Source organism: Oryctolagus cuniculus, chromosome 4 (assembly GCF_964237555.1).
Source record: "Oryctolagus cuniculus chromosome 4, mOryCun1.1, whole genome shotgun sequence".
In the NCBI taxonomy this organism is placed as follows: domain Eukaryota; kingdom Metazoa; phylum Chordata; class Mammalia; order Lagomorpha; family Leporidae; genus Oryctolagus; species Oryctolagus cuniculus.
The window spans coordinates 74,950,786-74,962,420 of NC_091435.1; the positions used below are offsets into that span (position 1 = coordinate 74,950,786).

The 11,635-nt window shown below is 40.7% G+C and overlaps 1 long non-coding RNA gene across 2 annotated transcripts; it reads left to right on the forward strand.

Annotated features, from left to right (window-relative positions):
- The first annotated feature begins 718 nt into the window (after nt 1–718).
- Nucleotides 719–11,335, forward strand: LOC103350548 (uncharacterized). 2 transcript variants are annotated; one of them, XR_007908875.2, is made up of 5 exons: nt 719–3,220; nt 8,252–8,469; nt 8,939–9,010; nt 9,468–9,563; nt 11,151–11,335. It is a non-coding gene; the product is annotated as an uncharacterized lncRNA (long non-coding RNA). The 2 variants fall into 2 exon arrangements; XR_007908876.2 differs by having other exon boundaries at nt 8,252–8,304.
- The last annotated feature ends 300 nt before the right edge of the window (nt 11,336–11,635 follow it).

An 11,635-nucleotide genomic window follows, 5' to 3' on the forward strand; every position in this document is an offset into this window, starting at 1 on the left:
AAGAGAAACAATTCCATTGAGACAGCAAGAAGAGGTAGAATGAAAGATTTTTAAAGTATAATTACATGATATGTCCCTTTATTTTTTATTTATTTTAATAGAAAACTTTTACTTAATGAATATAAATTTTGAAAGTATAAGTTTTGGATTGTGGTGGTTCTTCCCCCATAACCACCCTCCCACCCTCAAACCATCCCATCTCCTACTCCCTTTCCCATCTCATAATTTATTAAGATTCACTTTTAATTATATTTATATACAGAGGATCAACTATATACTAAGTAAAGATTTCAACAGTTTGCACTCACACAGACACATAAAGTACTGATTGAAGACTAGTTTCACTGTTAATTTTCATAGTACACCATATTAAGAACAGAGGTCTTACATGGGAAGCAAGTGCATGGTGACTCCCATTGTTGATTTAACAATTGACACTCTTATTTTTGACGTCAGTAATCACCCAAGGCTCTTGTCATGAGTTGCCAAGGCTATAAAAGCCTCTTGAGTTCACATACTCTGAGTTATTTAGACAAGGCCATAATCAAAGTGGAAGTTCTCTCCTCCCTTCAGAGAAAGGTACCTCCTATTTTGATTATTTTGATGGCCCTTTCTTTCCACTGGGATCTCACAGAGATCATTTAGGGTGTTGTGTTGTGTTTTTTCTTTGTTGTTGGTTTTTTTTTTGTTTGTTTTTGTTTTTTGTTTTTTTTTTTTTTTTTTTTTTTTTTGCCAGAGTGTCTTGGCTTTCCATGCCTGAAATGCCCTCATGGGCTTTTTAGCCAGATCCGAATGCCTTAAGGGCTGATTCTGAGGGCAGAGTGTTGTTTAGGGCATCTGCCATTCTATGAGTCTATTGTGCATCCTGCTTCCCATATTGGATCGTTCTCTTCTTTTTAATTCTATCAGTTAGTATTAGTCTTATTTATGTGAATCCCTTTGACTCTTAATTGTATCATTAGGATCAGTTATGAACTTAAACTGATCACTTTAACTAGTAAGATGGCATTGGTAACTGCCAACTTAATGGGATTTGGAGTCCCATGGCAAGTTTTTAGCTTTACCCTTATGGTAATTCCAAGTGAACGTGTGCTGAACTGTATATCACCTCCATTTCTTATTCCCACTCTTATTTTTAACAGAGATCAATTTTCAGTTAACTTTAAATACCTAAGAATAATTTTGTATTAATTAAAGAGTTCAACCAATAGTATTAAATAGAAAAAGAAAATACTAAAAAGAATAAAATAGTAATCTGTTCCTCAACAGTCAGGACAAGAGTTGATCAAGTCATTACTTCTCATAGTGTCAGTTTCACTTCTACAGGTTTCCTTTTAGGTGTTCAGTTAATTGTCACAGATCAGGGAGAACATGATATTTGTCCCTTTGGGACTGGCTTATTTCACTCAGCATATTGTTTCCCAGATTCCTCCATTTTGTTGCAAATGACCAGATTTCATTTTTTTTTACCACTGTGTAGTATTCCATAGAGTACATATTCCATAATTTCTTTATCCAGTCTTCTGTTGAAGGACATTTAGTTTGATTCCACATCTTAGCTATTGTATATTGAGCTGCAATAAACATTGAGGTGCAGATAGCTCTTTTATTTGCCAATTTTATTTCCCTTGGGTAAATTCTGCAGAGTGGGATGGCTGGGTTGTGTGGTAGGGCTATATTAGATTTCTGAAGTATCTCTAAATTATCTTCCATAGTGGCTTTACCAGTTTGCATTCCCATTTGCACTGGATTAGTGTGCCTTTTTCCCCATATCCCCACCAGTATCTGTTGTTAGTTGATTTCTGTATATCAGCCATTCTAACTAGGGTGTAGTGAAATCTCATTGTGGCTTTGATTTGCATTTCCTTTATGGCTAGTGAGCCTGAACATTTTTTTCATGTGTCTGTTGGCTGTTTGAATTTCCTCTTTTGAAAAATAACTATTTAGGTCCTTGGCCCATTTCTCTTCATTTCTTTTTTTTTTTAAATTAATTTATTTATTTATTTGAAAGTCAGAGTTACACAGAGAGAGGAGAGGCAGAGAGAGAGAGAGGTCTTCCATCCGATGGTTCACTCCCCAGTTGGCCGCAACAGCCATAGTTGCACCGATCTGAAGCCAGGAGCTTCTCCGGGTCTCCCACACGGGTGCAGGGGCCCAAGGACTTGGACCATCTCATACTGATTTCTCAGGCCATAGTCGAGAGCTGGATTGGAAGAGGAGCAGCCAGGACTAGAACCAGCGCCCATATGGGATGCTGGTGCTTCAGGCCAGGGTGTTAATCCGCTGCACCATTGTGCCAGCCCCTGGCCCATTTCTTAAGTGAGTTGTTTGTTTTGTTGTTGTGGATTTTCTTGATCTCTTTGTAGATTCTGGTTATTAACCCTTTATCAGTTGAATAATTTGCAGATTTTTTTTTCCCATTCTGCCGGTTGCCTCTTCACTTTTCTGTTTCTTTTGCAATACAGAAACTTCTCAATTTGATGTAATTCCAGTTGTTAATTTTGGCTTTGTCAGCCTGTGCCTCTGGGGTCTTATCCAAGAAGTCTTTGCCTGTGCCTGTGTCTTGCAGGGTTACTCCAATGTTCTCTGATAATTTGATGTTTTCAGGTTGTAGGTTTAGATCTTTAATCCATGTTGAGTGGATTTTTGTGTAAAGTGTAAGGTAGGGGTCTTGCTTCATAGTTCTGCTTGTGGAAATCCAGTTTTACCAGCACCATTTGTTGAATAGACTGTCCTTGTTCCAGGAATTGGTTCTAGCTCCTTGATCAAATATATGTTGGTTGTAGATGTTTGAATTGATTTCTGCTATTTCTATTCTGTTCCATTGGTCTATCCATATGTTTCTGTACCAGTACTATGCTGTTTATCCCTTTATTTTTTAAACATATCTATGGCATCCCTAATGTACTAGAATCTATTGCAAGTACATGGAGTTGAAGGAAGTAGCAATTAACATAGTCTCTCCCTTCATGGCACTTCATATCCAGAGTAGAGAAACAGATAATTCTTTAGACAACTGGGATACAATAGTAAGTGCAGGATGGAGAAAGTCTAGGCAGAAACAGAGAGCATTTACCCCAGTCCAAATGTCAGGAAAGGTACTGGATGAATTCTCATATGACTTGAAATCTGAATGAGAAAGAAAAACAAGCCAAAGAAAAAGGCAGGGGCCAAGGGATCCATTCCAGGTGGAAAAAAGAAAATATGCAAACAACAGAAGGTAAGAAATGACCGTCGTTTGAAAAACTACTGAAAGATGTCTGCTCTGGCCAGAACACCCAACTATGGGAAACGCATGGTATGATGGGAGGTAGAAGAGACAGTCAGCCAAGTCATGAAGTGCCTGCTAATCCATTCCTAATCTTTCTGACTTTGCTTCCTCCTCAATGGTAAAATCCAATCCTCCAGCCTTTGTCATTTCACACTCACCTGAAGAAACGCCTTCCTTCAACACCACAAACACCTAGCCTTGATAGTTCCTTTGCTCAGTCATTGTCTTTACCTACTCCATTTGTGAGCACACTAATGCTGATGAGCAGTATGGGGAGCATGGCTGGTTTTATTAACTTTGTCCACAGCAGGAGCTTACCTGCTGCAGAGTTGTATATAATCACACCCTGGGGCTTCTTTAGATGCACCTGAAATGCTCACCTCACTGTATCCTCCTTCTAGCTAGCTGGCTAGCTGGCTACTTACCTATCAATCTATCATCATCTATGGGCCGAGGACCTCACCTCCCCTGGTACCCTACTGGATAGAGTTTTAAAGGGTTGAGCAGTGTAAGGCAAAAAGCTTGATCTCCTTCCCCCCTCCTTCTCCCTCCCTTGCTCTGCCTTTCAAATAAATAAACCTCTTTTCTTTTTAAGGAGCTTCAGTTTTGAACTAGGCAAAGCTGAATTCTAAAAACAGCTCTGCCATCCATTGGCTATGTGGCTGTGAGTGACAGACTTGATGTCCTTGAGTCGCAGTTTCCCCACTTACAAAATCCGATTAATGCTTATCCAAGAAGTGAGCATAGCACATGAGCAAGATATACAATGTGCCTGGAGTGTCACTTGTATTTAATTGACATGTCTTTGCTTGTATTCTGTCCCCTAGTAAGTATAAAGCAATCTCCCTTCTGTACCTTGTATTTCCACCTGGACTCTGTTCAACATACCCATCTTGAATCCCTAAATGATCCACCCTTTATATTTCATTCCCCCATTGTATCTAGCCCTTTAACTACACACAGAAGCCTCTCCAGTCTTGAAAATATCTCAGCCTAGTCCTGTGCTTTCTCTCTCTACCTCTCTCTCTCTTTTTTCTCTCTCTCCGTCTGCTCCCCCTTACCTTCCTCAGCTCCCCCAACATCTCATATTGCTCAGATTCTCAAGCGAATTTTCCATACCACTGCCTCTATTTAGAACCTCTCATTCTTTTTTTGCCTGGCATCAGGTACTTCCTCCTGTTCCTCTTCTGTAACGTGTCTCTGGGAAGTCATAAGAACTTGCTTACTACCCAAATTAATGGCTTTTTCCTCTTGGGATTATATATCCAGATACTTAACCCATGTAAGTAAAAAACACTCCAAGTTGAACATGCACTTAATACACCTTAGCTACCAAACATTCCAGCTTGGTCTAGCCTACCTTAGATATTCTCAGAACATTGCATTAGATTACACAAAAGAGCAGCTATTTCTAGCCTGGGAAAATATAAAAATTCAAAGTACAGTACTACATTTGCACCATTGTAAAGTGAAAAGCAGTTAAATCAAAATATCATGAAGACCATCTGTATATGTCATGATATATCTTGACATGAAGACAAATCATCAAGAACAAAATGTTCACTTGGGTTCAATACCTTACTAAGTGGCTGTTCCCTACTCAGAGGATGTACACATGTTTCATGTCCAGTTTAATTAACCGATTCAGAGATTCATGGGCTGCCTATAAGAAAATTGTCCAACCTTTGATAGAATTGCTAGAAAATTCTACAAATGAGAAAAATCAGGATATCAAAACCAAAGAAACACAAATATATAAAGTAATATTAAGTGAAATAAATTTTCCTTGGATGTGTAACTTGGGAAAGAGCATGAAATAGATAGCAAACTTCCACGTGAAAGTTGTAAAATAGAGTTCGAATCAGAAACATCAGATTTTTGCCAGTATAGCCTAGGTTCATTTTTATATAAAAATAATAGAAGTTATTTGTTCTAAAAACCTGCCTCCTGCCTTTACATCACATGTAATCTAGGAAGCAGATGTAAAAATACCTCATTGCCACTTGCAGAGGATGGGATGTAGACTATATGAGGATGGAGGCCCTTCATGTCCCCCATGCTGTAAGCAGAGGGAAAACACATCGCTCTACTATCTGTGCTTTCCGGGAGCAAGAGGAGGCCTGGTAGTGAAGGGGGGCCAGTGAGGAGAAGATGGAGCCAGAGGGAGGCAGAATATGGAAGAGACAGATGGCACTGGGTGGGTTCTGAGCGAGTGAACTGCAGTAAACTGCTCGTGTCACAGCCTGCTGAGCACTTCTTCAGCAGTGGCTTCCGAGTTATCATTGCCCTTCAAAGTTCTCAACAGACAGCAAATGTCAGGTGCAGAGCTTTGGGGCCTTCCTGCTGACACCCATGGGAGAATTAAGTCTGAGCTAAGACACCCTCCAGGATCAAGTTACCAGACTGGGTGGTCAGAAAATACCTTTGAGACTAGCGGACACTCAACAGTTGCCCAGTACTCATTTATTTCCATAACCATTCCTTTACTCTGTCGTCTTCTGCCTTCTTATTTCTCCCTAAAATTTAATGAAGCCTCAGTGTTTCAGCTAAATCAGTGATACTCACAGTGTGGCCCCCAGGCCAGCAGTATCAGCGTGAGTTGGGTACTTTTTAGAAATGCTCACTCTTGGGCTCTATCCTAAACCTACTGGTCCAGAAACCCTGTTCTAAAAAGACATCCAAATATACTGAACTATACTGAACTAATGGATCTCTTCCAGTATTACTTGTCATGCACTTTACCCATGATAAAGGGGCTTGGAATGTGTCTACTTGGGTAAGATGAACCCCACTTCCCAGAATTTCCTTAGCTGCAGGCTTCTGGTTGGGTTGGGCCAGAAGAGATTCTAGCGAAGGGATGGGAGGGCAGATGAGAAGTAGGAAGCATGCTGTAGACCACACAGGTTATCCCTTCCTGCTGACTCACTTCACAGGCATGGAGCGACAGCTGGGCCAGCAACCACTTCACCTTCCCCTGACTCACCTCTCACCTCCTCTGCCTGCTGGGTCAGGTGGGCCTTTTATTCAGGATCCCCACTTATTTTCAGGACACTCACAGCATCAGTGTTACAAGAGGCAACCACAGGCTTAGTGTGTGCATCTCAACTTGGCTTTGCTCTCTCTGCATTATTTTATAGCCATCTTCTCTTGCCCACTACATGTTCGGCAGACTCCAATCTCCACATGGGAGGCAAAGCCGATCGCCTGAAAGCACGAATGCAAGAGAGGTAGAGGCCTCCTCCTGTGCGCGGAAGGTGAAGGTCAGAGACTTGGGAGTGACTCCTTGGCCCCCACTGCGGAGCTCTGCCTTCACCGAGTCTCCAATTTCTCCTCCACGCTATTGCACGTTCGTGGAAACTCAGCTCATTTCTGAGCTCCAGGAAGCCATCCAGATTAATCCCATTCCAATTCTGTTCTTTCTTTTCTAATTCCGAAAGGCACGTTGCCCTCCTGTGCATTCTGTATGGTAATTGTTCCCAAGCTGTTTCCCATAGCCTTGTTATATCTCCACATCGAGATTATGAGCAACTTTTGGCAGCAATCATGAGCTCTTTCGTTTCCACCCCAGCTTCCAGTAAAGTGAATTCTATTTAATATGTTTTGTAATGAGCCATCTTCTCTCTCTAGGCTTCCCATTCTTCCTGGACATTCTTCTTCACCCTCCATGATTCAGATCTAGGCTGATGGCATTCACGTACTTACATCCCACACTGGTCTCTTCCCTGAGCTCCATGCCACAAATCCAATTATCTACTGGCTGCATCCATATGGATGTCTCTCAGGCACCTCAGTTTGATTCAACAAATCCAAAACAGAACTTATCATTCGGGCAATCTCAATGTCCCTGTGTTTTCTACCTAAGGCAATTGTACCTCCATCCACCCACTTGGTCAAACCCAAGCCAGGCAGTTATCCTAACTGCCTCACTGTTTCTTCCCTCTTCAATCTATCCTTATTATTAAGTCATCCATATTCTTCCTCATTGAATCTATCATACTTTTACTTGTACTAAGTCTAATGGTTAAAACATGGATTGCCGAGCCAAGCTTGGGTGGACTTGAATTCTAGTATCACTGATTCCTACTTACTATGTCTCACTTTCCTCATCTAAAAATGGGAAAATAATAGTACTCTCCATTGATTATTGTATTCATGCAGATTAATGGGCCAGCAACTACTTCACCGTCCCCTGAGTCAGCACTCCCTTCTCTGCCTGCTGGGTCAGGTGGGCCATTTATTCAGGACCCCTGCTTATCCCCAGGACACTCACAGCATCAGTGTTACAAGAGGCAACAAGAACCACAGGCTCAGTGCATCTCAACTTGGTTTTGCTCTCCTTACATTATCTTATAGCCATCTTCTCTTGCCCACTACATGTTCTGCAGACTCCAATCTCCACATCAGATGCAAAGCCAATCGCCTTAAAGCATAGGATGCAAGTGATGTAGAGGTTAGATACAGCCCTGATACATGACAAATAGTGAAAAAAATACTAGCTGCTACAATTACTTCTCTATGACTGTACGGGAGGTCACTATTTCTTTCCTTGATTATTTCAAAGCTTCCTAATTGACTTCCTTGCCATTAAATTTCTTTCTGTATTTGAATTTTAAATGTAGAATTTTATAAAATATCAGAAACATTTTTATAAAATATCATTAATTATTCCTTCAAATACCACATATATTTTAGAAGGGTATTTTAAATACATTAATGTTTCAGATGTGATAAATCTTATTAACAAATTTATATGGTCTGAATGCCAAGAACTAGCATGTCTGGCATGAGCCACCAGTTCTACCTTACGGAATTTGAAGTCCAGGAGGCACCAATGCGTACAGACTTCCAGGAATATCCCTGAGGAGCCCCTTCATGCTGCAAGATAGGTGTGCAGCTCTGCTCCTGAGTTATAAAATAGGGCTGCTTTTCTGGGGAAGCCTGTGGATGCCTGTGACTTTTCTACTTTTCTCTGTCACTCAGATTGGAATGTCCTAGGGTTGCAGCAAGAAGATTTACCATATCCTTGTGAAGAGGTATGCCTTCCAAAGCAATAAATGACTGTGACTGAGACAGACAGACTTAACAGCTGCACAGCAGATGGCCCTCAGTCGTGTTTTAGGTGACTGCTTCGGTTGAATATTATAAAATTGGATGGAGGAAATTCTGCCAATTTCTCCTTGCAATTATAAAAGTGTGGAGTAAGTAAAAAGATTTAGTATTCATTAGAGTAAGCATTCTTAATAAAGTCTTCACTTTCCGTTTTTGAAAATCTGCATGTTTTCTTATAGTATGCGGGCATTTTATTTGTATCTCTAATGAGCTCTGGTTTTTATCAGAGTGATTTATATACATTGTTTGCCTTCCTCACTAGACTGTGAGTAACTTGAAGGCAATTCGGTGTCTGATCCATTTTTTCATATTCCAGCACCTAGAACTCTTTTGCCTACAGTATGTGCTCAGTGAATACTGAATTAATGAACAGCCAGATGAATAAATATGTCATTGAAATTTTCATAATTAAATCATACTTTATAATGAAGTGGAGGAAGTCACTATTTAAAGGTACTCTGTGGAAAATTGTTATGTACAATGCCAAATCTTCTCATTGTTTATCATATATTTCACATATTAAGCTTACTTAATTTAATACAATTCAAAAATTCACAGATTGAGCATCTGTTACCTTCCATTGACTGCTATGGGGCTGAGATACAAAGAAGAATACAACAGAGTCCTCTGGTAAATTTTACTTTCTGCTCTTTTTACAACATAATCTCCTCCCATGGAATGGCAGGGCCCATGTCCCCTCCGCTATGCAATCAATAAGTCCCTCTAAGCTCACACACTGTAATGATCCTCAATGCAACAGGGTAGAGAAATGGGACCTTTAGGTGGAGATTGCATCACTGTTTAGCCCTCTCTTTTGTTCTCTTGCCCTCTGACCTTCTGCCATGGAATGGCACAGCACAGAGGTCCTGCCCAGATTCTGGACCTTGCTTCACAGCTTTCAAAACTAAAATGCGGAAAAAAAATTCTTTACTTTACAAATTCTCCAGACTGTGGATAAAACTGACCAAGACACTGCCCGTGGGAATAGGATCAGGGGTTCGCAAGTACTCTGTCCAACAGAACATGCTGTGTGACATCTAAGGCAAGATCACAGAAAGCATTAACTTTCTGTCTGACTCTCTTTAAGGACACTCCTCTAATGCAGCCACTGATGCTGTGAGGAAGCCCAGAGGAGTCCAAACGGAGAGTGGAGAGAGCGCATTAGCGAGGTCCACATCAAGAGGTACTGAGGCTGCCCGTGAGCGATCAGAATCCACCATCACACGTTTGTGTGGACAAGCGTGCACGTGAGGGTTTCTCAACCTTGGGAGGACTGATGTCTGGGGAAGGTTAATCTGTATGATGTGTGTGGGGGAAGGGGTCCTGTGCACTGAAGGACATTTAGTAGCATCCCTGGCCTTTACCTCCTAGGTGCCAATAAATTCCTGGAATTTATTTTTGGGCACTCCAGCCCAAAATTGTGGCAGACAAAAATGATTCCCTACCTTGCCAATTATCCCCTGGGGAGGAGGCAGAATCATTACCAATTGTGAACCACTGTTTCAGATGATTCCAGCACCCAACATTTGAGCTCTTGTAGCTAATTTCAAATAAAGAGGCAAGCTATACCCACTGAGTCCCACCCAAATTGGAAAGTTGCAAGCAGAACAGATATGGTTATTTTAAGCCACTGAAGTGGTTTGTTGTAAAACATTAGATAGCAAGATGAATCCCTGACCACAAAGAATGGTTTTTCCCCTCTAGGGTAGAAAGCAACTATATAACCAAATAAGCACTGCTCCACTACAGAGACTTAAAATACTTACTATTAAGTTTTACTTGTGACGCATACCTTGAATATATGCATACAGCTGAGAGAGGTTGTGTGTGCACACAGGAAGAGCACTCTAATGCTGAAGTCCAGGGCTGTGGTCATACTGAGCTATCAAAGTGTCTATGTTAACCCAATTTCAGTATATGTAATTATATTGTCTTCCTAATTTGCTCATGCACTTTTCAACTGGAAGTGGTGAACACCCGGTTCTTAAATAAGTCCACATCGTTAAGGTCGCCTCCAGTAACACACAGCTTGTTTTCCTGTAAGCTACATTAGATGACTCAGTCCAGAGCATTTGGAACAATTGTGAGATAATATTCTGATTAGAGCTGTGGCAGGGTCATGTTTGCCTGCACAGCACTTATAATTTATCTTCAGACAGCCAGGAAAAAAGTCAGGATACAAAAATGTGGATATGTACTGGCTTGATACAGAGTATATATGTTAAATTTTTTAATTTATGGTTTTTTAAAATCTAAAATCAAGATATCACAATCTGTATTCCTAGAATGTATTAGTTCACATAGTTACAATGAGTGATGCAAGCTCCTTAAGGATGGAAGCCAGATCTCATTTGGAATAATGACAATGGCAACTAACTCAATGGCATTTGGAACCTGTACAGTGTGCTTTGTACTGTTAATCCTCACAATGGCACAGCAACTGCAGTTCAAAGAGATTAAATGACTTGCCCAAAGAGCTACTGCAATTTGAAACTTATCTCTCTGACTTCAAACCTGTTGTCCATTCACAACTTGTTTCCTTTATCTTTGTGGCCTCTCTAGTCAACACAGTACATAGTACACTGATAGGTATTCAAACAAGTTTGTAGTTATTGATTAAAACTGGCTTTGAATCACAAGTGTAACAGGTCTGTTAGGAAAAGAGACAATATGGAATGGTGTTGTGGTACAGCAGGTTAAGCCACAGCCTGCGATACTAGCATCCCATATGGGTGCCGGTTCCAGTCCTGGTGCTCTACTTCCAATCCAGCTCCCTGATAATGCACCTGGGAAAGCACCAGTGAATGAATCAACTACTTGGGTCCGTGTCACCTACACTGGGGATCCAGTTGCACTCCTAGCTTTGGTCTGGCTCAGCCCCAGCCATTGTGGCCATTTGGGGAGTGAACCAGCAGATGGAAGATCTCTCATTCCCTGTCTCTCTGTAACTCTGCCTTTTAAATAAATAAATAAATAAATATTTATAATAAGGAACAATACAGTATGTTGAGTATCATTATCATGGTCAATCCATGTTTGTTGATTGCCACACAATAGATGTGTTACTAAATAAGTCATTATTCTGGAGTAAGTCAAACAAATTTCTTTGACTCTATGCAGAATAACCAATGGGCCAGCAACCAGTTGTTGAATGGCAAAACCCCTCTTCCCTGTAGATACAGCCTTAAAACAGCCTGCTGTACTAGTAATTAATTTACTCTTTATGAAGACAATGTTGTTTCATGAAGGGGAAAT